The sequence below is a fragment of the Protopterus annectens genome, chromosome 4.part1, assembly GCF_019279795.1.
Source record: "Protopterus annectens isolate FY-2018-M chromosome 4.part1, PAN1.0, whole genome shotgun sequence".
NCBI classification, from domain to species: domain Eukaryota; kingdom Metazoa; phylum Chordata; order Ceratodontiformes; family Protopteridae; genus Protopterus; species Protopterus annectens.
The window spans coordinates 278,887,091-278,914,193 of NC_056734.1; positions in this window are offsets into that span (position 1 = coordinate 278,887,091).

Genomic DNA, 27,103 nt, shown 5'->3' on the forward strand with positions numbered 1-27,103 from the left:
CACATACCCACACACATTATATCAACATTGGCCCATAGCAGTACTCTTATCCCTCACACACACACACACACACACACACACACACACACACACACACACACACACACACACACACATACATGTTGATTGTATGGCTCACTGTAGGCCTCTGGCAAACCAGCAACACACTCTGTGCATATGATGAAACCTGTGCCACCTCCTGTCATCTGTAACATCGATGCAGGAATAGGCTACCATGGTGCTGATGCACAGGGTGACTTTATAGCAGTATAGCAATGTTAGCATGTTGTCAGCAGTAGAGTGCAATTATATGCTTGAAGGTGTAGCTGAGTAGGCATGATGCATTTAAGCTATGATTGTCAATGTAGTATTGTTTACACCAGGGTTAGTTCCAATAGTGTATTGTCCACCCACATGCCACTTGGCTGATGTGTGTAGTATTGGCAGCATGTGTTAGAGAGTGGACAGTATGTGTGGGATATGTGTGGCACAGATTTGCAGGTGTACATTTGTGAACATGGTGGAGGTGCACTATCTGCATGTATGTGCATAGTGGACACATGGGCAGGGTGACATGCCCTGTATTACACAGTAACACTCCATAGTCTCGATTGGTGGCCAGTATGCATTGTACTACACACATTTCGGAACTTGACTACACATGTATGTATGACATGGTTTGACACTGTGCTTTGGGTGATACTGTTACTAGCTGTCATTGATTTGCATTCTGGTAGTATACATAACTTCAACAGCCTGACCATAACCAATTGTTAGATAATGTCTTGACAACTGACACATAGATGTAGGACATACAGTAACATTTGGATCCTTCAGGTACTATACTATGCCAGTAACCAGTGGTATTCACCTGCACCCATTACTGAGACCACTCCTGTTTGGCATATAGCTCTCTTAGGTACAAGCAATCACAGTAGGCATATGTCCAGCCACGTCTGGTAATGCATACTGTGGCCTATAATGCATTCTCCAGATGACACACACATCCTCCACAAGGGTATCACACAGACAGATCCCTGTTGTCAAACCCATGCTGTAAAGCTATAAGCCAACCAAAGCATAGTCATCCACCTTTACAGAACATAGTATCCCCACAGTACCACATAGGTAGTAGCCACCAACATGAAGAACAGGTACCGATGTGTGCATGCAACCAAGTGGTACATCATCTCTCCTTTGAGAATCACATTTCCAAAGGTATGTTTAAATCCCTCGGTGGATCACATAAGCAATAAGGGGTCTGCATGCATATCCACAAATTTGTTGTACACCTATAATAAATAGCCATCATTGATAGACCTTGCTGCGTTTGAACCAGTCTGACATATACCTCGGCCATAAACCCTCACTCACACAATTCTATAGAAACCGTAATGAGTGTGTGTGTGACACAGTTGACCTAGGCCAGGGATCACTGCAGTGGTTAGCCTTGTCACAAGCATACAGATGTGACCTAAGGTCTGGAAAGCAGCAGCACACCCTTGAAAAGATGACAGATGTGTTCTTGGAGAAAGCAGGGTTCCCACACATGCAATAATTGAGGTCACATGTATGTATATGTATTTGCCACACAGCTACCTACATGTGCAATGAACATACTGGTGTCATACTGATATGTCATACAGTAGTAAAAGCAAAAACCACAACCCATTGACCAACAGTGTCACACACACTCACCAAGTGCAAGATTCAAATCCCTACCTAACTACTTCATGATACTAGAGAAGCATGTATTAACACGACACGCTATACACGTTACTGTAAGCTCTGTTTTCCACAGGTATATTTGTAGAATGGTGACATCATCAGACCTGACAAAGATTAGTGTACCACTTTTAAGGTGTTTGAGTACTCTCCAAAAAGGTTGCTCCTCTCCAAGGAGATCACACACCAACAGACGCACACACTTGACAAGTGCAGAATTCAAACCCCTACCTAATTGGTTTATGATACTACAGGAGTATGCATTTACAAGACACACTATACACATTACTTTGAGTTCTCTTTTCTACAGGTATATTTGTAGGATGGTGACAGCATCAGAAATGACAAAGATTAGTATACCACTTTTAAGGTGTTTGACTACTCTCAGAAAAGGCTGCTCCTCTCCAAGGAGATCACACACACTTGTCAAGTGCAGGATTCAAATCCCTGCCTAACTGGTTTATGATACTACAGGTGTATGCATTTACATGACGCGCTATGCACATTTTTGTAAGCTCTGTTTTCCACAGGTATATTTGTAGGATGGTGACAGCATCAGACTAGACAAATTGAGTTACATTAGGTGACATTGGGTGGGCTACATAGAAGGGATGTCTAAACATTTTGGCCATGTGATCATCAAAGGAGAGTTTACTATCTAACTGTGTCCCCAGGACCTTCATGACTTTCTCCATACATACTGGAGTACCACCTATGTGGTAATTTGTTTGCACTTTGTTTTAGCCAAAGGGGATGACTATGCATTCTTTGGCATTCTTCTTGGGGCATTGTTTTGACACCAGGTATCTGTCTCTGTAAGCCCCTTCTGGAGGATGTGTGTGTCAGCCATAGAGCCGATTATGGACCACAGTTAGCAGTCATCTGCAAACCTGTTCAGCCATACTCCTCCCATGCTTGCCTGTACATCTAAGCAATGTCTACTGAACAGGTGGGGTCCCAGGACCAAGACCTGTGGGATGCCATTTGTGACTGTCTTAGAGTCGGACATGGCACCCGCAACTCTGAATATGTGTGTTTGATCTGTGAGCCACTTGGCCACACATCCTGTAACATAGCTGTTAATGTTCAGGCTGGTAAGAGTGCCCATGATGACAGAGTGGGGAATGGTGTAAAACGTCCTTAGTGAGGTCCAGGTGGGCTGTGTGGACTACTTTCACCTCTATCTATGTCCTTGGTAACTGTTTGAAGTACGTCAACTATGTTTAGGAGGCAGGATCTGCCTTTAATAAGGTGAGGTTGTGTAGAGTCCGGTGTCTGGAGGTCCCCAATGTCTCTGTTTATGGGTTCCATGACAATTTGCTCAATAGCTTTGTAGACCAGGCTGAGTAGACATATAGGGCAATGGTTTCCAGGTTATGTTGTGGCACCCCCTTTGTGGAGCTGGATGACTGTTAGTGTATGCCATTCTTTGGGTACATACCCTGTGGTACGATTGAGTCTGGGCAGTGAATGTAGGTGAGGGTGTAGTTCCTTTTGGGCCTAGTGTAAGACGCAGCCTGGGACACCATCCAGTCCCATTGATGCTGTGCTCTTGGCTTTGGAGAGGGCTGTCTTTACCTGCATGTGCATGATGTCTGGGGCTCTGCATCCTTCTGTGATGGACACAGGCCCTTTTGTGGGGTGATGGGGGGAAGTTTACACTGAACTTGTCCCCCAGGATGTGGGCAATGAAAGTTGTTTCAATGTATTCCTTGCCATTTGTCAGTAGCTGACAGCATATTTGGAAGTTGACACCTACATGTCTGGTATAGCTACCGCAGGCTTTGTGGTTGTTATTCTTACAGTCCTTGGCAATTTGTCTTTTGAAAGTGTCCTTGAATTATTTTATGAGCAATCATTGCTTCTTCCTAATAATGATCAGTGATGCCTTTCATTTAGTGAAGTTGGCTCTATCAGGTGTTAGTTTCCTCCTTCCGTTGTCTAGCTTATTTATGGGCAATGACCACCAGATTGTTTTCTTATTTTTGGAGGAGTGCATCTTGGTTTTATTTGTGATGTCTCGATCCATGCATCCCTGTAGATGCTTATAGGATGCACTTGTAACTGATTTGGCAGATTGTATACCATTATCCTATAGCAAGAGGGCTTTGGAACTTTCCACTTTTGTCTTGGGATGTGTGCAGTTTGCTTTTGAAAATGTCTTCACAGTGGTTTCATTGACTGGGTGGGGGTGTGGGATGTGGATGTCCAGTGTGATTACTTTATGATCTGATATTACTGGCATGGGTTTTATCTCTGTAGAGGAACACTGGTACCCCATGTTGGTGATGATCATGTCCAGTATGGTGTCACCTCTAGTGGGCATGGTGACCAGCTGTCCCAGGGTGTTAGAGCTTTTAAACTCTAGGAGACATTGGGCAAAGGACGTTGTACACAAGTAATTCTCCCACTCAATGTTTGGGTAGTTGTAATCACCTCATATAATGGTGTTTGATAGGACCTTTATATTTTCCACTGTTCTCAGGAATACTGAGTGAGGTTCCTGTGACAAGGTAGGTGATCTGTAGCAGGCTACAATCTGATGAGCAGCTTTGCCCAATGTTAGTTGCACTTGCATGGTCTCCAAGGCCTCATGCTGTGCCACTAACCTGAAGGTGTGGGTATCTATAAGGTAAATGGGTACACCCCTTCCTTTTGTATTTCACTCGTGGTTTTGGGTCCGAAGGTCAGAGGGATTGTGAGTGTTTTACGTGGAGCATGTCCAATAGCTCTGTGTTTGACATAGCTTTGTATGTTAGGAGTGAACACATCTGAGTAGGCGATATGCAAGGGAGTACAGATGGAGCATTTTGAGATGGTCTGTGTATGGCATGTATTTCAGGCCGCTAATGCTCTTTGTGAGGTATTACTGCAGGCTTTCCAGCTGTTGTAGTTGTCTTGTGAGGTACATAGCAAAAGTGGCGTTGTACTCTATTATAGTTCTAGTGAGTGATGAGTAGTGGGGAACAATGTCCTCTTCTATTCTGCATGAGACACATTTTGTGATGAGGTGTGCCACATAGCAGGGTTTCCTGACTACTGTGGGGAGGTGATTATCACAGTTGTGTCCACTGTCCACCTGTGACCCAAGGTCTCTTGTCACACTTTCAGTGTTAAGTATACTACCGCCTATGTTATAGTTCTTGGCTACAGAGATTTTAACAAAGGGGATGACCATACACCTTTTGGCATTGAGCTAGAGCCCATGGCTTTGACAACAGACATCTGTCTCAGTGAGGCCCTTTTGTAGGATGTCCACATCTTTAGTGTTTACAATTATGGGTCCTAGTTTGCAGTCCACTGGAAACTTCAGTAGCCACAGATCTTCCATGTTAAAGTTTACTTCAGGGAAGTCGATACTAAACAGGACAAGACACAGGACTGGACCTTGTGGTACTGCACTCATCACTGGTCCAAAGTCATACTTGGAGTCTGCTACTTTCACAGTGTGTGTTCTGTCAGTAAGCCTGTTGGCAACCCATCTTGTGACATAGCAATTTATACCTAGTTTAGTGGGTTTATCTATATTTCCAGAGTGTGGGGTGGTGTTGTAAGCCGTGCCAGGATCAACATAGGCTGTGTGAACCACCTTACCCTTGTCGACGGTTCTGTTGACTGCTTCAATGTCATCTGTGAGGTTTAGGTGACATGATCTGCATTTTACAAACCCAACATGGTTGTGGTCCAGGGTTTAGGGATATAAAATGTATTTTTTTATATGTTGTATGATGATACATTCCATGGCCTTGAAGAGTGGGCTCGTCAGGCTAATGGGGCACTAGTTTCTGGGGTCCAATGTGTCTCCACCCTTGTGTAGTGGGATAACCATCACTGTGCACCATTCAGCAGGCACAAAGCATGAGGTGAGGCTATGACTGCACATGGTACGTCAGTGTGGTGCCTGTTCGTTCTGCGGTTTGTGTGGAACACATCCTGTGAAGTTATCTTGTCCCATGGCTGCTGTGATAATGGCTTTGGAGAGTGTTTTTTACCTGTGCAGCCGTGATGACAGCAACTTTGCAGTCTTCCATTATAGAGATGTGCTCTTTCATAGGTGAGAGGGGGGTACAGTTAACACTGATCCTATCTGCCAGGATGTTGGCAATATCAGTTGGGTCTGTATATTTAGTGCCATTGAGCTGTAACTCAGAACAGATCTGAGTGTAGCCATGACATGGACCTGTCTGTTGGGCAGAGATCTCCTGAGTAGACAGTATGCAACAGAGTACAGATTGGGTTACATTCAGTCTTGTTGCATGGGGCAACTGTTTGAGGCCAGTAATCCTCTTGTTAGGGTACTTCAGTGGTCTTTCTGGCTGCTGAACGTGCCTAGTCAGATTCATCACAAGTGTGTTGTGGTACTCTCTGATGGGTCTAATGGCTGATGAGTACTGGGAACCTTCTTTGACCTACATGCACAGAGCTTGGCAGTTTGTGTGAACACATAGCATGATTTTCTGACAACTTTGTGAATGTGTTTCTGGAAGTAGAGATGTCTATCCACATTTGTCCATAGATCCCTTATTATCACCTCCATATTTGGCTGTGAGCATGCCCAGTATGACCTTTCAGTATGTTGTTGCCTGACATTTGCTTTGTTTTTTAAGTGTGTGAGCATGCCCAGTATGACCTTTCAGTGTGATGCTGAATGAAATCCACTACATTTGTTAGAGTGTGTGAGCACGCCCAGTATAGACATTTATACTATATGTGTATGGAAAATTAATTGTATTTTTACAGCAGGCCTCAACTTTGTGTCATAGATCAACAGGGATCATGCTGTGCCTGCAGGGCTTCCATGGGTCACTTTGCATAGACTTATCAACATTTCTACATACAGGGGGGACAGCTATTCTTTGTACATTTCTACCCAGGGGCACACTTGATTGTTACTGTGGGTGTACATACGATGAGGGGTTCACCTGACACATATACACATTTGCTATGCCTGCACTGCTACGTACGGTACACCATTTCAGTCTGTACTGTTGCCTATCATACTGGCTTGAGGCATACTACTGTACTACACTTCTTAGCATCCAATGCCACATATATTAGATTGCAACTTCATAGCCTACACAACCCACATCACACCACCTGGCCTGGTGTTCTCTGTCTGCATAGGCCTGTGGGGGGAGGTTACCCATATGTGTCTTTAGGGGCATGTTACAGCATTTCTTTGTGTTTGCATTACTGTACAATTGTCCTGCTGTGTCTGCGCTACTGAAATGCTATCATGGCTAAGTGGTTCAGTACTATGATGATAGTGTATAGTATCCTGGGTTCAAGCCCTGTCACTGCTTTTTATTTTCATGCTGGACAGACCAGACTGCTTAAGGGACAGTAAAGCTAATATGAGCATGTTTACTTGTCTTTGCTCAACTTTGCCCGACCTTGCCCAACATTGCTCAACATTGCCTGACATTGCACTAGTTAGCACGGGCAATTTTTTTTACATATACTAAATATTGGTAAAAGCTGCTTAGCATTGCTTTATATTGCTTAAAACATGGCAATAATGCCTCAGGTGGTGCTGCAGGGCTGTTTATGTCAAATGCACATACTACACTCCCTATACATGTTTGGAAGCAGGTAGTGTTAAGTTAGGCATCCCTTTTATTTTATGTGCGAGTCAGACAGGGGTATCATTTCCAGGGTTCCTACTGAGCCAGTGTATGTGCTATGCGTTGCCTCTTTGCCAAGGCCAAGACATACTTGGCACGCCTCCTTCTGCCTACTGGAGCAGGCTCAGGTTGTTCCTCCTCCGAGTCACGCTGTGCCTGTGCAGGCCTTGGCAATGGCGGGGGGCTGTTTGGCCCTGCCCCATGCTGTTCCTGCTGCAGCTGTTTTCGCAGGATCATATTGTGTAGCATGGCACATACCATGACAACTTGGGTACATGCAGTTGGTGAGTACTACAAGGCTCCACCAGATGTGTCCAGGCACTGGAACTGTGACTTGAGCATCCCAAACACACGCTCGATTACATTTCGTGTTTGTGCGTGTGCCTAATTATGAAGTTCTTGTTCAGGTGTGTGTGCATTTCTGATGGGTGTCATCAGCCACGGCTCCAGTGCGTATCCAGCATCCCCCACTAGGTGACCGTCAGGGATGTCCCCATTGGCAAATGTCTGGTACAGCTGCGTCAGATGCCAGATATGGGAATCATGGTAGCTTCCAGGGCAGCCAACACACACATTCAGTATTATGCCCTGGGCATCACACATGACCTGACAGTTGATGGAGGGGGAAGCCCTTGCGGTTGATGTAGGCCCTACCCCGCTCACCGGCTGGTGCTTTGATGTGTATTTGCATGCAGTCAATTGCACCCACCGCTATTTGCTGGAAGAGACACATATTGCTGGCCAAAACCTCATGGGAATTGGTGAAGTATACATGATCACCAACATGTGGTGACATGGCATTCAGGAAATGGTGCAGTTCCCTGGATGCTGATGCCTGTGATATCCCCATCATATCACCAGTTGGTCTCTGGAAGGTACCTGCTGTTAGTATTCTTAGGCCAACACATACCTTGGTTTCCACTGGGATGGGTTCCCCTCTGTTGGTTCTGTGTGTGAGGTGTGGCCTGCACAGCTCAACAATTTGCTGCAGGAGGTCTCTCTCCACTCTATAGCACTCCACTATCTCCAGCTCATGTAGCCCCTGGTAGGTTACCCTGGATCTGTGCACTCTTCTCCGTCTCCTCACTGTGGGTTGCTCAGCAGCATTCACACTGGCACCACCCTCAGCATCTTGCACATGTTGCCTTATAATAGCAATGGCAGCCCCTAACATTTTTTTGTTTCAGTTGAGCTTTTTAAGTTTTCACTTCTCTTACTTTACTGTAGTGTTGCAGTATCTCTGAGGAAAACATGGTGTAAAGTTGTTTGCAGAGTTTTAAGTGCTGGACTGGGCTGGGCTAGTGTACTGCCTGTGTAATTGCCTCGATATTCTCCATACTGAGGAGAGCCTTGAGTGCGTGCATTTTGAGGTTTAGACTTCTGGCGTTGAGCAGCATCACCCTTAGTTTCTTTTTCCTTGTATTGTCTATGGAGGTGGGTTTGTCTTTTGAGCCTTGCCTAAAAAAGGCACTATGGGGGTGGCAAGAGCCTTAGCCAGTATTCGAAAGTCCAGGGGTGACAGGTGCAAGCCATCCCTAGCGAAGCAACGTGGCATGCCGAGCATGACATCCCAGGCTGACAGACACTAGATCTCCTTTGAATGACACCAATACTTTAGCCAACTGTTAAAATTAATCATTTTGTCTTTATACTGTGCCATCATTCTTGGTGAGGGTAAGATGCTACACAAGGTCTGGGTCATACCGGCCTGGGCTACATAATCAGAGAGCTCCTCTATGTCTCTTGTCATGTAGTCCAGGGAGGAACATCTGAGGTCATTCACACCAGCATGGACAATGATGGAGCCATATTTGTACTTACTTTAGAGTGACCTGAGTGCATGTGTTATGTGGCGGATCCTGGCACTCGACAGACAGCTCAAAGTGACCTTCTCCTTGTTCAGCCTGATGAGTGGGACATCAGTGTGTCTGACAATAGAGTCACCTATTACAAGTGTATTAGGTGTGTTGTTTAGCCCTAAGGGCAGTGACTGTGTGGCACACTGACTTTGTGAATTATGTGATATGTGGGTATTGTTGTGAGATAGCAGTTGTTTGGGTGTCTGCTTTGGAGGTCTCTGCTGCTTAGGCAGATTTTATTTAGAGCCTCCGAGTATGTTTTTGTGTGGTAATGTGTTTTGTTTGCTGTTGCTATAGGTCTATGTGAGACTGGATATGTGGTGTGTGTGGTTACCTTCACCACCTGATAGACTGTGCCAGTCATGGGTCGAGAGAGCTCAGCCTTCTGTTTGTCTATATAGTTGCATCTCTCACATATATCTGAGTTTGTTGGGAGGAGGAGAGGGTTGTCTGTGTACATAAGGCAGTTGTAACATTGCCTCAAAATTCCCATATTCACCAGCTGGACTGGAGAGTACACACGAAACTGACCTTTGGACATGCCAGGATATTATGATGAAATACCCTGTTGACTGATCAAAAAGGATCAGTAGGGTGTTAAGTGTGTAAAATAGTATAACAGGGGTCTAGTGCTCAGGTTTGTTGGTGTTTTGGAAAGATTATCTGCAAAGAAGTCCAGACAGAACCATGACACTTCCTTCAGCTATGTCATAAATAGCAATGTACACTCATATATGTCTTGAGTCAGGGCCAACTGTACATGACTGACAATGCCAACATCCTGTCAGGCAGGTCCATACATACATACCCACCTCCCACTGACAAAAGGCCTTATCATCATACCAGGAGATATCACATGTAGAATAGGTAAACAGCTCCTTCCAAAGCCGAAAACATGGCATCAATTGGATTACATTGTTTCCCTATATGTGTCATAAGTGAACTGCAGAACAAACAGACCCTGCACCTGAACAGTCTGTTGAGCCTCACAATCTCTACAGGATCTGAAACTGTTGAATGGGTTACAGCAAAATATGGCACACCCCACAAGTGTTGGTGCACAACAGACCAATGGAACTATAGTCCTATAAGCCTATGAAGTCTGATCTGCAAGGCCATGGAGTCCATCACGATTGAAGTCATAAACAGAGCTATTGGAAGCCGACAAACACACAACCCTACCAACTTTGGTTTGTTCATGGGCAGATCATGGTTCCCAAACCTGCTAGACTGTTTGCAAGGCAGCCACCCAGGACATACATCACTGAAAGGAGCTACACACATCCCACATAGACTTTGAATAGCCCTTTTTCAACATCCCAGACACATGTCGTATCAACAAAATCAACAATCTGTGCATAAATATGTATTGTCATATGATGGAATGGCAATTGGTCTACAGATATATCATACAAGCTAATAATTGTGGAGTCCTGTTCAAGCTGTTAACACCTGCTGTCCCACATGGTTCATTCCTGGGATTGCATAAAACAAAGTGCACACACATTACCATGTCCAGTCTGATGATGTCAGCATCCTACAAATATAGCAAGAGAAAAGAAACCACCCCATAAAGCATATAGCATGTCATGTTAACGCATATCTCTTTAGTATCAAAACATAGCTAGGTAGGAGTTTAAATCCTGAAATTGCTGAGTGTGTGTGTGTGATTTCCTTTGAGAGGAGTGCCCTTTTTGTAGACTAGGAAAACACATTAAAAGAGGTAAATTCCTCTTTGGCAAGTCTGATGATGTCAGTATCCCACAAATACAGCAATGGAAAAAAAAAATCTCCAGTAAAGCATATAGCGCGTCGTGTTAATGCGTATCTTTCTAGTATCATAACATAGTTAGGTAGGGGTTTGAGTCCTGCAATTGCTGAGTGTGTGTGTATGATTTCCTTTGAGAGGAGTGCTCTTTTTGGAGACTAGGAAAACACATTAAAAGAGGTAACTTCCTCTTTGGCAAGTCTAATGATGTCAGTATCCCACAAATACAGCAGTGGAAAGGGAAACTCCCAGTAAAGCATACAGCGTGCCGTGTAAATGCGTACCTCTCTAGAATTATCACATAGTTACGGAGGGGATTTGAATACTGCAATTGCTGGGGGGGTGTGTGTGTGTGTGTGATTTCCTTTGAGAGGAGTGCCCTTTTTGGAGACTAGGAAAACACAGTAAAAGAGGTAAATTCCTCTTTGGCAAGTCTGATGATGTCAGTATCCCACAAATACAGCAGTGGAAAAGAAAACTCCCTGTAAAGCATATAATGCGTCGTGTTAATGTGTATCTCTCTAGTATCATAACATAGTTAGGTAGGGGTTTGAATCCTGCAATTGCTGAGTGTGTGTGTGACACTGTTGGTCAATGTGTTGTGGGTTTTGCTTTTACAACTGTATGACATATCAGTAAAACAACAGTATGTGTATTGCACACTTCGGGTATCTGTGTGGCAAATACATATATGTACATGTGACCTCAATTGGTAACTGTGTGGCAAATACATATATGTACAAGTGACCTCAATTAGTTCATAGGTGTGAAGCCTGCTTTCTACATGAATGCATCTATTACCATTGACAGTTTGTGCTGCTGCTTCTCAGACCTTAGGTCACATATGTATGTTTGTGACAAGGCCAGCCACTGTAGTGATCTGTGGCCTAGGTCATCTGTGTCACACACACCCATGACAGTTTCTATAGAATAGCGTGAGTGAGGGTTCATGCCTGGGGTATATTTCAGAAATGTTCAAACACAACAAAGTCTATTAATAATGGGCATTCATTATAGGTGTACAACAACTTTGTGGATATGCATACAGACCCATTATTGCTTATGTGATACACTGAGGGACATCAGCATACCTTTGGAAATGTGAATACCAAAGGACAGATGACATAACATGTGGCTGTATGTACACATCGGTACCCCTGCTACATGTTGTGGGCTACTACCAATGTGGTACTGTCAGGATACTATGTATACTAAATGTGGATGACTATGCTATAGTTGGCTTATAGCTTTACAGCATGGGCTAGTCAACAGGTATCTGTGTGTATGATACCCTTGTGGAGGATAAATGTCTCATCCGGAGAATGCATTGTAGGCCACTGTATGCATTACCAGATGTGGACGGACATATCCCTAGTGTGTTTGCTTGTACCTAGGATGGCTACATGCCAAACAGGAGTGGTCCTAGGAATGGGTGGTGGTCAATACCACTGGTTACTGGTACAGTATAGTACAGGAAGGATTGAAATGCTACTGTGTATCCTACATCTGTGTGTCAGTTGTCAAGACATCATCTAACGACTGGTTAAAGTCAGGCTGTTGAGGTTATGTATACTACCAGAATGCAAACCAATGACTGATATTAACAGTATCACCCACAGCATAGTGTCAAACCATGTCATACACACATGTGTACCCAAGTTGTAACATATGTGTAGTAAAATGCATACCGGCCACCAATAGGAAATATGAAGTGTTAACACTGTGTAATACAGGGCATGTCACCCTTCCCATGTGTCCACTATGCACGTACATGCAGACAGTGCACCTCCACCATATTCACATATGTACACCTGCAAATCTGTACTGCACACATCACACACGTACCATCCACTCACCAACACATGCTGCCAGTACCACACACATCAGCCAAGTGGCACATGGGCGGACAATACATTTTTGGAATTAACACTGGTGTAAAGAATACTACATTGATAATCATAGCTTAAATACATCATGTCTGCTCAGATATACCTACAAGGATATCATTACACTTTACTGTTGACACCATGCTAACATTGCTACACTGCTATTAGGTCACCCTGTGCATCAGCACCATGTTAGCCTGTTCCTGCATCAATGTCACAGATGACAGGAGGTGGCACAGTTTCATCATATGCACAGGGTGCGTTGTTGGTTTGCCAGAGCCTGACAATGACCCATCCAATCGACATGTATGTATGTGTGTGTGTGTGTGTGTGTGTGTGTGTGTGTGTGTGTGTGTGTGTGTGTGTGTGAGAGGGACAACAGTACAGCATGGGTCAATGTTGATGTAATGTGTGTGTGTATGTTTTAGCCCTAATGGTTTATGTGTGTGTGTGTCTGCATGCACACAGTTCCACCATGTGGCTGCCAAATACGGGAGGTTGTGGGACATCCACAGACTGTACCTGCCAGGCTGTATAGCTCACTGTCTCCTGCCACAGACACAGTACCTGTGCCTGGCAGGGGTGCCATGGACAGTATCACATATTAAGCCAGACTGGGTACTATCGTCAGAGGCAGAGGGATGTCGACTGGACCCATGTCCCTGCTGGGATTGGCCAGAGCCATGTACACGTGGTTGTCTAGGATGGTCTATTGACAGCCCATCCCCAACATTGCTGGGGCTGGTACTGCCACTATGGGAGTGGCTGGGACTTGTGTGTCGTCCGCAATGACTGCAAGCTGATGATGTTGCTGGCATATGTTCATGTCGACGTCTCAGCCATCCTGCACTGTCCTGGCACAAGGACATTACATTGCGGAGGACATCTAGTGTCTCCCCCAACGTCTATCAATGACCTCGGTGTAATTACGGATGGCACCAGCAAGGTCACGGATACTGTCATTGATAGCGGTGTTATGGGCCCTCTGCACCCTTAGTCCCTGCCTGGTGTACCATTCCATACGTGCCTGTGCCTGCATTACAGCCCAGAACATACCCAAGGTTGTGAGACCTGTGGGGGCACGTCTGCCAGGGGCATTACAACCAGTAGTGCTCCCACGAGAACCCCTGGACATATGCCTATGTGGTACCATTCCAGGTGTCTGGGTATGGCTGCTGTGAGGGGTTGCATGTGCCATAGATACCACACTATCCTGGTCAATGCCTACTGTATTCTGTCCCTCAGCTAAGGCCATAGGTGTTGAGGGATGTATTGGCAGTATGAATTTGCACATAGATGGGGTGGAAAGCTGTGTACTGTCGATTTGCGGACCAACGACAGACCCTGTCAAACCTGCCTGTGCCACAACACATGTATCATCATGTCCACTATTTGTGGCAGTGACTTCAGGTTCCCTGTTGCACTCATCCAACAAAACCTCAGCACCTGTGAGAGGAAGACAGGAAACACACTTTACAATCTGTACAGGATGTTAGCACACATGAACATATGCACACATGAACGCATGCACACATGCACACATGCACACACACACACACGTGCACATGCACACATGCACACATGCACACAAAACACTACTCAGTCATGCTGACACACACACACACATGAACAAAAGAAAAAGAAGCTCGGACCAAAACACGGCAGCCAGAAAATGATGTCCTAAACGTAAACAGTTTATTTTATAAAAACACAATACGTTTTTGTTACAACCACTCAAGTAACTTCTTCAGAGGAATATGACAAGAGTACAATAAGGCACCAAATTTAAACTAACATTGGCGTAATTACGTCAGTAAACGCTTAATTGAAAATTAAAAGCTGGACTTAAGACAGAACTCTATCTATCAGCATAAAAATAGTAAACACATAATTAAGAGTAACCAAACTGTCATTAAATATTAAAACTAAGAAGCAGTACTACAATAAATACAAAATAAGATAAAAACAATAGGAAACCTTTTTCCTAAATACATTTACATCAATAAAGGGACCTGTTAAGTAATACTTGTATTTACTTCATAAATAATGCACTTTCATGAACTGATCACCATGTTAGTTAACTAAAATACAAATAAAATATATTATATATTGTAGCAAACGTCAAAAAGAATTTTTATAATGTATATAATGTATTATGGCTGAATGGGAACTATGTCAGAGAGCTTCTAAGTTTTAAGAGACAGACTATATTACTATTTTCGTTAAGGCCAGGCAAAGTAAACGCATCTAAAATTAGTTGCCATTCAAGCTCTCGGACTTCCAGTAAAAGGGATGATGGACCACCCCTGGGGTCAGGAGGGATTTGATCAATAGCTTGAAAATGGAAACTATGACCTGGATTAGCATTAATATGATTGGCTAAAGCATTTTCATTCTTATTTTTCTTTATAGCATAAATATGTTCATATAGTCTCTCTTTAAATTTTCGATCAGTTTTACCTAGGTAAAAGGCAGAACAACAATCGCAAGTAGCCAAATATATAATGCTTTTTGACTCGCAATTAAGTTTATATTTAATAAAAAAATGTTTGTTGTTTACTACAAAAGAACTACCAGATTTAACATATCTACACATGTTGCATGACCCACATAAAAAGGTACCTTTGGATCTAATATTAGCTGTAACATTTTTTCTTTTCTAGTATACTTTTAAGGTTAGCTCCTCTCCTATACACTATAGAAGGAGAAGGTCCAAGTTTGTCTGTCAAAAATTGGTTACCCCGAATGAAGTGCCAGTTTTTAAACAGAATAGATTTCATTTGTTCCATGTCTTTGTTAAAGGTGGTAACGAAACTGATATTGTAACATATTGTTAAAGGAAAGTGTGGGTCATGCTGATTAGATGTGTAAAAATTCTCTATAATACTACCATTCAAAGGTTCTGGAGAGAATAAGTGTTCACTGTTCCTAGAAGGAATAAGTTTGTTACAGTCAGATGGCAACGAATTTTCCTTAATGCAAGATAAAAGGGGCACATATTCCCCACTGTTACGTTTAAACTCAACTTCCTGAACAAAGTCGTCTATCAAAGAAGAAGGATAACTCCGATTAATGAACATTTCTCGAAGAAGTTGGCATTCCATATTAAAAGCTTGATCGAGAGAACACATTCTCGCAGCTCTTATAAGTTGCCCTTTTACAATGGACCGCTTTTGTTTATAAGGATGGGCGCTGGTGTAATGTAAAAAAGAATTGCAGTAGGAAGGTTTTCTAAAAATAGTAGAATGGAAACAATTATTCTGGATATCCTTGGTTAATTTTACATCTAAATAATCAATGGAACATGTCTCAAACTTGTGAGTGAACTTAAAAAATGTAGTGGAAGAATTACAGTATTCCAATAAGAAAGATGCTGCGTCTCTATCACCTTTAAACAAAATAAAAATATTGTCTAAAAATCTCATATAATAGACGAGGCGAGACATAATTTCAGCATTATTGAAAATGAAAGTCTTCTCCCAATATGCCATGAATAAATTTGCTACACTCGCGCCACATGGTGAGCCCATGGCGACCCCTTGTTTCTGTAAAATGTATTCACCACTGAACATGAAAACATTAGAAGTCAAGATAATGTCAATTAGTTCAGTAACAAGGTCAATTTCCACTTTGGTAGCTTTTAATTCTGTTAACATTAAGGCTATCCATTCAGTTGCTTCTACATGTGGAATAGAAGTGTAGAGGTCGACTACATCTACTGTTAAAAAATTGACTGTATTGTCAAAATTAAAGCTGTTGATCTTTTCAAGGAAGAACCAGGAGTCCTTGCAAACTTGGGGAACCAATTTCAGATATTTTTGCAAGACATTATCTACTAGTTTTGCACATGGGTATGTCAAAGAGCTACGTCCATCGATCAAGGGTCTTCTTTGATAGACGACTTATAGACTTCATAGGTTCATAGGTTCATACTAGGCTATCTGCCCGAGGGCATTTACAAGCCTAGCCCATAGTTTTGTGGCTTATGCCACCCCTTTAGTATGGGGAACTATACCCATTATTTTGCTGTGCCTCTGTTGAGCAGTGACACTGAGGTAATCCCTGGGGTATATCTGCGATCTCCCATCCATTGGTCAAGATTTCTCTTGAACAAGGCCAGCGAAGTGCTCTGCCTCACATATACCGGGATTTTATTCCACAGCATAGGGAGTCTTTGGGTGATGAATCTATCCCTCAAGCACGTCCTATTAATAGCCGTGTCGAGGTTTAAGTCTCCCGCCCTTGTGGTTCTGACAGATCTAGATTTTTTGAGGTGAAGCATATTCATCAAATCTGGGTTTGACATGGCCTTGTATGTTAGGCAAAGGTCACCTCTGAGCAAGCGGTAAGCGACTGAATAGAGCTGGAGTTCTTTCAGTCGGGCAGCATAGGACAGATGTTTGAGACCCTTTATCCTTTTGGTTCAGGAAGTTGAGTTTAAACGTAACAGTGGGGTATATGTGCCCCTTTTATCTTGCATTAAGGAAATTTCATTGCCATCTGACTGTAACAAACTTATTCCTTCTAGGAACAGTGAACACTTATCCTCTCCAGAACCTTTGAATGGTAGTATTATAGAGAATTTTTACACATCTAATCAGCATGACCCACACTTTCCTTTAACAATATGTTACAATATCAGTTTCGTTACCACCTTTAACAAAGACATGGAACAAATGAAATCTATTCTGTTTAAAAATTGGCACTTCATTCGGGGTAACCAAGTTTTGACAGACAAACCTGGACCTTCTCCTTCTATAGTGTATAGGAGAGGAGCTAACCTTAAAAGTATACTAGAAAAGAAAAAATGTTACAGCTAATATTAGATCCAAAGGTACCTTTATATGTGGGTCATGCAACATGTGTAGATATGTTAAATCTGGTAGTTCTTTTGTAGTAAACAACAAACATTTTTTTATTAAATATAAACTTAATTGCGAGTCAAAAAGCATTATATATTTGGCTACTTGCGATTGTTGTTCTGCCTTTTACCTAGGTAAAACTGATCGAAAATTTAAAGAGAGACTATATGAACATATTTATGATATAAAGAAAAATAAGAAGGAAAATGCTTTAGCCAAGCATATTAATGCTAATCCAGGTCATAGTTACCATTTTCAAGCTATTGATCAAATCCCTCCTGACCCCAGGGGTGGTCCATCATCCCTTTTACTGGAAGTCCGAGAGCTTGAATAGCAACTAATTTTGGATGCGTTTACTTTGCCTGGCCTTAGCGAAAATAGTAATATAGTCTGTCTCTTAAAACTTAGAAGCTCTCTGACATAGTTCCCATTTAGCCATAATACATTATATACAGTATAAGAATTCTTTTTGACGTTTGCTACAATATATAATATATTTTATTTGTATTTTAGTTAACTAACATGATGATCAGTTCATGCAAGTGCATTATTTATGAAGTAAATACAAGTATTACTTAACAGGTCCCTTTATTGATGTAAATGTATTTAGGAAAAAGGTTTCCTATTGTTTTTATCTTATTTTGTATTTATTGTAGTACTGCTTCTTAGTTTTAATATTTAATGACAGTTTGGTGACTCTTAATCATGTGTTTACTATTTTTATGCTGATAGATAGAGTTCTGACTTAAGTCCAGCTTTTAATTTTCAATTAAGTGTTTACTGACGTAATTAGGCCAATGTTAGTTTAAATTTGGCACCTAATTGTACTCTTGTCATATTCCTCTGAAGAAGTTACTTGAGTGGTTGTAACGAAAATGTATTGTGTTTTTATAAAATAAACTGTTTACGTTTAGGACATCATTTTCTGGCTGCCGTGTTTTGGTCCGAGCTTCTTTTTCTTTTGTTCACGAGTTTAGTACCTGCGGGATTTACACACACACACACACACACACACACACACACACACACACACACACACACACACACACAAACACACACACACCCACACACACACAGACCAACAGCAATACAGAACATACGTATTAGTGGTTGATGGTGGAGTACAGTATCACAAGCCAAAGAGTCCTATCACACGTGTCAGCATGCAGGATGTGTGTTGCTCAACAGCATGCAGTGTGAGTGTCGAGAGTCCTTGATAACAGTATACATGTCTTTGATGCATGTGTGTTGTTCAATGATTGGCCTCACCCTGGAACACAATGTGTACATGGACACAACATTGCTGTGCAAGTATAAAATGCTTTCTAATGTCCTGTGCACCATCACTCATAGGTATACATACCATGGCCAGATGCACACAACTGTCAGGTGTATAGCAATGAATGCTATGTGCAGTACTGTAGTTACTGTAACTGGATGCAGTGTAGTACCATGAGCCATCATCAGGCAGCATCATGTGGTCACTCAATGCCACTAATGTATGCCACACTGGCAACTATCTTGCTGTACCTGACCTGCACCACTTTGGCTACATTAACCATTTCACAGGCAGTTGTTACATGGGTATGTAAGGTGTTCAATAGGGAGCATTGCCTAACATGAATGTGTTGTGTGTTGAAGCATGTCGCACCGCTCCATGATAGGCCTCTACCCCTCAGGTATAGATGTATGTGTGCTGTGTTGATGACATTTGGGATACTGGAGTCTGACCTTATAGCAGGTGTCTACATATGCCACACGTATCATATTAACACTTACTGTGTATGACAAAGTGGTGTATGTTGTGTGCATGTGTATTGACTCTGCCTATACAATGTGCACTACAGTGTACCGCAATTGGTTTGGATGCTCTGTGTATTGCATGTGTTTGAGGCAGCTACTCATGTTACTGGGATGTGCATAGTCCCACAGAGAACATGCAGAGCATGCATTATGTGTAGGTGTTTTACATGTGTATATGGCCTACAACTCTCCTATGACATGCACATGTTATATGCTATATTAAATGTAGAACACGCACCAGCATGGGTCTGCTGTCTTGCTATCACACCAGAGGGACCTACAAGGATATGAGACAGTTTGTCAGTGTCAACAACTATGGCATTGCTACTGTGAGTTTGCAATTTTACAGTAGTACAACAGGTGACAGTCACAGGCATACAGATTATGCACCAAATTATCAGTATTGTATGACACCAGGCTCCACATCTTCTAAATACACAGTACACATCTGATAAATGCATGTTCTAACAATCAAGCTAACAGTAGTCTACAGATATGCCATGTTACCTGCACGCTCTGAGTCGATGTGCTGGGTGACTTCGGCCTCCATGATGACACATGTCTGTTGTAGTGGTTGGCCAGGAGCCACCACGCTGAGGAGTAGCTCTTCCACTCTGGTGAGGGGTGGATGTGTTGCTGCACCACCACTTGTGGCAAGCTGTTGTCTGTGGACATCGGAGGCATGCTGCCGGACATGTCTGATTAAATCACTGCAGTGATGATGTATCTGCTCATAAGTCTGGTTATGCATGACTAGATCATTCACCCGACGGACAACATCCTGCCACAGTGCAGTGCACCCATGCTGGTCCTGGCTGGTTCTGGAGAACAGCAGGTTGTGATGTTGTATTAGGGCATCTAGGATGACTTCCTCCTTTTCAGGGGAGTGTGCAGGTTTTTGATTGTGAGACATGTTCCTGGAAGACAATAAAACAATAATTGTGAGCAAGTCATATGGCACACTTAACATTCTAAAGTACAGACATCAATGAAATGCCATATATAGCAACCTATTGGCTGTCAGTAGATACACACTTTTAATACCACATATCACTGCTCAGCCCACAAATGCCAGATACTATATACTAAACCATGTTCTGCACAGCAACAAAGTGAAACCAGTATGTCAGACTATACAGCAGTACATGGCACACTGTATGTGACACAATGCACCACCTAGCCACAGGAGGTATATATATATCTAATGGATGGAGAACTATGTCATCCATTGCAATGAATGTAAAGTACAGTTACAGTATTACTAGTATACCACAGTAGTCATTGATGCCAAACCCCTGCCTAACATATGTGCACAGTTGTTGATATAGGTGGCATACTGCTATAGTAGACTATACATGTTCCTAGATACACACGTATACCCTGTAACACAGATATGATTGAGGGCATGGTACAGGCATAATTGCACACATCAGACATACATACAACACACAAATGTATGCCAACCCAGATGAGCTTTACCTGTGTACCATACAGTACTGTGTGTCACTACTTACAAAACCTTATGCCTGAGGTATGTAATCTGTGAGGACTACAGGGATGACACAAAACAGTGTTTCCAAGCAATGTGAACATACACCATACTGTTCTGATTAGGTCTACAGCTTCAGGTAGTACTACAGTTCATATGGGAGTTGGATTCACCAGCAGTACCACTCACTAAGCATACATGTATTGCTTTAGCCTACAATGGGACACCACAGTCGACAACAAGGGACTACTTCACACTGTATTCCATACTACTTTTTCTGCCTAGCAATAGCATACACATATTTTCTGTGATCACAGCTAGGACACAAACTACCATGACAGAAACAATGTCACACTAAGCTATCACACCTTTACAGACCTTGCACACATTCACCATCACATTCACCATCACACTCAGTCAACCTCACATAGCAATTATTGCACTAAGTACATGTGTGTGTGCTTCGTGTCATGGGTAGATAATACGCTATTGGCCCTAGGGCCTACAGCAGCCTAGCCATATGCTACCCTGGCCTTTGACACACATTTAATTTAATTTCACTTGCCCCTGTCAACTAGAGCCACAGAGGTGATTCCTGGGGTGTATTTCCTATCTCCCAAACAATCATCAGGAATATTTATGACAACTGCTAATGAGGAGCTTTGTTTGCTATTGATAGGTGGTTTGTTCCAGAGTATGGCATGTCTCAGAGTTAGGACTCTATCCCTCCAGCATGTGCTGTTTAGTGTGCTGACAAGGTGTAGGGCCCTGGAGCATGTATCTGGGAGGGATTGTAATATGTTTACGTGGTGGATGTCCAACAGCTATGGATGTGACATAGCTCAGTATGTTTGGCAGAGGTCACATCTGGGTAGGCGGTATGCAACACAGAGTAGCTGTGGTTTTGTGAGTTGGTCTGCATAGGGCATCTGTTTGAGGCCGGTATTGCTCTTTGTGAGGTATGTTTGTGGCCTTTCCAGTTGCTGTAGTTGGCATTGTACTCTCTAATGGGCTTTAAGTGTGATATGTAGAGGGGAACACTGACTTCTATTTCGCTAGATGACACACCTTTTGTGATGACGTGTACCACGTAGACAGAGCACATGACCAGTGTGGCAATGTGATTATCAAAGGGGAGGCTACTGTCCACTTGTGTCCCATGTTCCCTTATCACACCTTTGGTGTTAGGTAGACTACCACCTATGTGGCAGTTAATGGGTACAGTGTTCTGGCAAGAAGGGATGGCACTGCAGTGTCAACACTGAGCTTCAGTCCATACCTTGGTCGCCAGCCACCTGTCGCTGTATGTAAGCCCCATGTCTCTCTCCCTCTATCTATATATATATCTGCATATCTATATATATATATATATATAGATACATGTCTATATATATATATATATATATATATATATATATATATATAATCTGTATATATCTGTATATATCTATATATATCTATATTTTATCTATATATATATCTATATATATATCTACATATCTATATATATATATATATATATATATATATATATATATAAATATATACACACACACACACACACACACACACACACACACACACACACACACACACACACATGCATACACACATACATATAAATATCCATTGCTGTACATATAGATGTACATATAGGCACATATACAGTCCACTATTCACGGTGGGAATAGCACTTATGTGACAGTTGTGAGATATACAGTTATGTAATAATATTGCACAGTATTGTGCAGACTGCATTAAAGGTGTCCTAAGCCCATGCAGCTTTAGCAGGCCTCACTGGCTACAACACTGCATAAATGACAGAGCATACCCACAACGTATAACCACCACATGTCATATACCAGCACTGCGTGCTATTGTCTTTTCCACACACTACAACCTACATAGACATATGCACATAACAACCTTCAACAACGTATATATGTACACCCTTCACAAACAGTTGCAGTATGTCCCTTGCCCTATGCACATGTACAGATACATAGAGATAAGTACTGCTGCCACATATGGATGATTCACAGTATGATGAGTACTCTTCATAAACATCTACTACATGCCATACATATGTGTTACATACCTTTTGTTTGTATTGCTGTCTTCAGATTGTTTTTTAAGGCTATGTTTTTTTTTTCCTTTTGCTTTTCTCTGTCTGTTACTCTTTATAATTCTGTGTTTGTCTGTCTGTGTCTCTGTCTCTGTTTCTATCTATCTCTATCTATCTATCTATCTATCTATCTATCTATCTATCTATCTATCTATCTATCTCTCTCTCTCTCACTCTCTCTTGCTGCAATGAGATTATTGCATGTGTAAACAGCAGGTACAGCCTGCTTTTCTAGGTATCTGCACATGTGCATGTGATGGCCTCTGCACCAATTGGTGCCCACCATTCTGTAAATGCATGCAGCCTGCTATGTGGTAATTGCACTACTCACTGTCTTAGCAGCCCACTGATATAAAATGCTAGGTTAGGTAGGCATAGCCCTTTCAGCTTTCCAAAGTGGGGCCCATGCTTGTTTGCTGTGGACACCATTGTGTCAGTCAGAAGGTTGGTATACTTCTTATCTCTGAAGCTAGTGTTGTAGCCAGTGGTTTGCATGTTGTTCTCAAACCTGAATGTTGCTGCTTGTAGTACACACTTGTCAGTGTAGACTTTTACTCACCCCTCCACATGCTTACACAAGATACATGGGAGTATGTACTTTCTTTTCTAATTAGACAATTAACTGCCATACAAAAGTAGTTATTGCAATGTGTTCCTCTGGCACATGAACTGTTTGTGAACTACTATACTGTAAATATTAATTACCTCACCTCTGAACAGTTTGTTGTTTATTTGTGTTGACATTAGCATGGGCTGCTCAAGACAACTGGACACATTTCAGTACTGAGTATGCCTACCTACATCCTTGGTAGAACCTGAATACACAGGTATATTGTTCTTTTGGGTAGGGGTGCAGAAGTACAGAGAGCATTATATATTATTGTGTGATGTTTATCTTGCTGAACATACAGGGTTGCTGTGTACCTGTTAGTCTAACAAGGCAAGTAGTCTGTCCGCGTAGCTCCCACTTGTGGACATATCCAGATGGTAGCCAGAGGTTGGCCTATTATTCTTTGTCTGTGCACCACACCAGTCTTTTCTGCACTGGAACAGTGGCATTGTCACAGTTGGTTGCTAACAGTAGATGGCTACATCCTTTGATATTTCTGTGTTGTACTCCTATATAAGGGTATGCTTGTGGGACTCGTTCCACAGCTATTTGCAGAGTGTGTAACAGCAGACAAGCTGTAATGCCTGTGTGTTTCTGCCTCTGCCAGGCCTCTGATACACTCAGGTATATATTTGAACAGCCTCAGGGAAAGGTACATTTAAGTGGGGTACACCTGTAATATATTACAGACATTAAGTTGAGACTGTGAGGGAATCAGGGCATATGTATTAATACACCTTTCCTGACGTGCATGCAGTGTGTACTATTACTTATTGACATTATTCATTAAGTGTAATTCCCCACTCTTCAGCCTACCATCAGTACTTTTCAGAGGGATTCTGAGGGAAAAGAGCTAATATTTGTTTAGGAATCAGGGACATTCCTGAAAAGCAGACACAGTTGGGAAGTATGGCCTCTGTCCTATTCAAATATGCGAGTGTTTATCCTGCTCTGATACTGTGTGGGGTTTGTAAAGTGCTACTGTAACATTATTTCCTGCTAGAATGGCTGGTCCTCTTTTCACAGTCATGTCATGCAATTCCACAACAACTGCTGGTAAAGATCCACAGAACAAGATTTGTGTTATGACATTCCTATTTTCCCTTTACATTCACTGATTGTAATGCGTGATATATTTATTACAGCACCAACTTGTTGTAAATCTACTGTGGCCTAGTGGTACTTCATGCAGTCTAGTGTGTCCGCAGTTCGAGACTGACAGAGGTGTTTTATTTTGCTGCTCAGCAGAACAAGGGTCCTGCCATGCAGAGTGACTAAGGCACATTTAAGCAGTTGTAAGAGGGTTTGCATGATGCTTAGCGATGCTTAGCTAAGCGCACACATGTGCACACTTGCTCAAACCCGCTAACTACTGCTTAAAAGTGCTTACTCCCGCTAACCCCAGCACTAATTTCTTTGAAAGAAAAGAAAATGGGGAGATAGGAAAGTGGTGAAAAAGGGGGCACAAAGAGGGAAAGACAGTAGGAAAGCAAGCTTGGGATGTGCAGGACGGGTGTAGGGAAGGTCCATAGCTGCCCATTTCTTTACCAGCAACAGCTGTGCATATGCAATAAATTTGGAGTGAAATTTGAAACCTTCCACCCCTGGGAGAAGGGTGAGGACAACAAAGTATGTTGTACTGCCAATTATAATTATCAGTTTACATGTTCAGTGGACATGTGTGCGAAATGGGCAGCTATGTATGGGGCGTAATTTTTTTGTGGGTACAGATTGCCCTTTTTTTTTTTCAGGTGAGAGTGGAAAGTGAGGTAGAGGAAGTAGGTATATTTGGGGAGGTAAACAGACAAGACAAATGGCACATACAGGGGCATTGTATGATGCATGGGGTGGGTGAACACAACTGACGGGGACGGATGTTTGGAAATCGTGAGCCCATGAGCTCACAGATGGTAGCAGTGGAACTGAGATCCCCACCCATGGGCAGTCACCACTGCACCTTCACAGCCCCGAGGGTAGCTGTGCTGGGGGCTGCGTAGGACGGGCAGGCTCACCTGTGAGACGTGCCACTCTCGCCTCGAGCTGGCATAGGTGATCAGTGACTGAACGCTGGATCTCCCTATGCACCACAACCCGGACCCTTCGAATGGTGACAGGTGGCCCTTCTCCGCCCACGCTTGCACTGGGGGGATGAGCCCCGTCCCCTGCAGCACTTCCACCCAAAGGTGGCACAGGACCAATGGAGGAGGGGAGCCTGGGCTGGGCACCGGACCTGCTGGTGCCAGGTGCACTCGCCAGCTGAGGAGGGACAGGTGGGTCATCAGGGACCGGCCTTCCCATACATTCTGTGATTAGGTGTGTTTAATTACAACATAAACAACAGCATTCCAAATTAGTTGTAACAGCATGCAGTAATATTCCCATTAACCTAACACACCAAGGTTCCAACAGTTGAGCAGCAAGCATAACACATGCATATATTGAACGACAGTGGACATTCCAACAGCATGCAGGGATGATTGGTGGCAACAGGCCACCATGATTGTGGTGTTTGAACAGAGCACATGCATCAAAGTGAATGCAGATATTTATAGAACAATAGGACATATGTCACAACAAATGTTTTGAGATTACACATACCCATTGAGGTGTGGAATTGCATTGTTTATGCACATACAGTAGGGTGTAGAAAGAAACCTCAATTAACATCTTATAAGTACTTTTAGTCTACACTATATTCCTATTGACTGCAGGTGTAGATCCCCTACATGTATTATTACACTTGCCAACATGCATTAGGTTGTGTAATGAGTTTGGCTAGTTCATTATATACCTGACCTATATCTGACATACTAACTGTCCAAGATGCAGATGTTACTGCTACATAGTTATTGATTTTATTTATATTTCTTTATCTACATATCTGGATGTGTTCACATGACATTTTCAGTTAAATTTGTACAGAACCCTACATTTCGTGTAGCACACTCACATTTCTGGGGAACAAATTAACAAGCTACTCATGTGCCAGATTTACTTATGCATGTCAGCCATTAACTGACTGTTGAGGACTGTATATATGCTTCACAGCTACTGGCACTTCCATCAACCACTTTAGATGGGACTGCCCAACTGTGGGTTGCCAGCACTTATTAAAACAGTACTATTTGTATAATGCAAGGGTACAACAACATTTCAAAGTAAGTGACACAGACACACTCCAGGTTTTATACCTTTATTAATTACATTACACACTTTTAAGCAGGCTCTCTCCTTTATTTGATATTACAATGCATATGGAAGACATATTCAAGACATATTATACCTTTATTAATAGATTAGAACACTCTTTTTCAGGCTCACTCACTTATTTTATATGACAGTACATGCATAG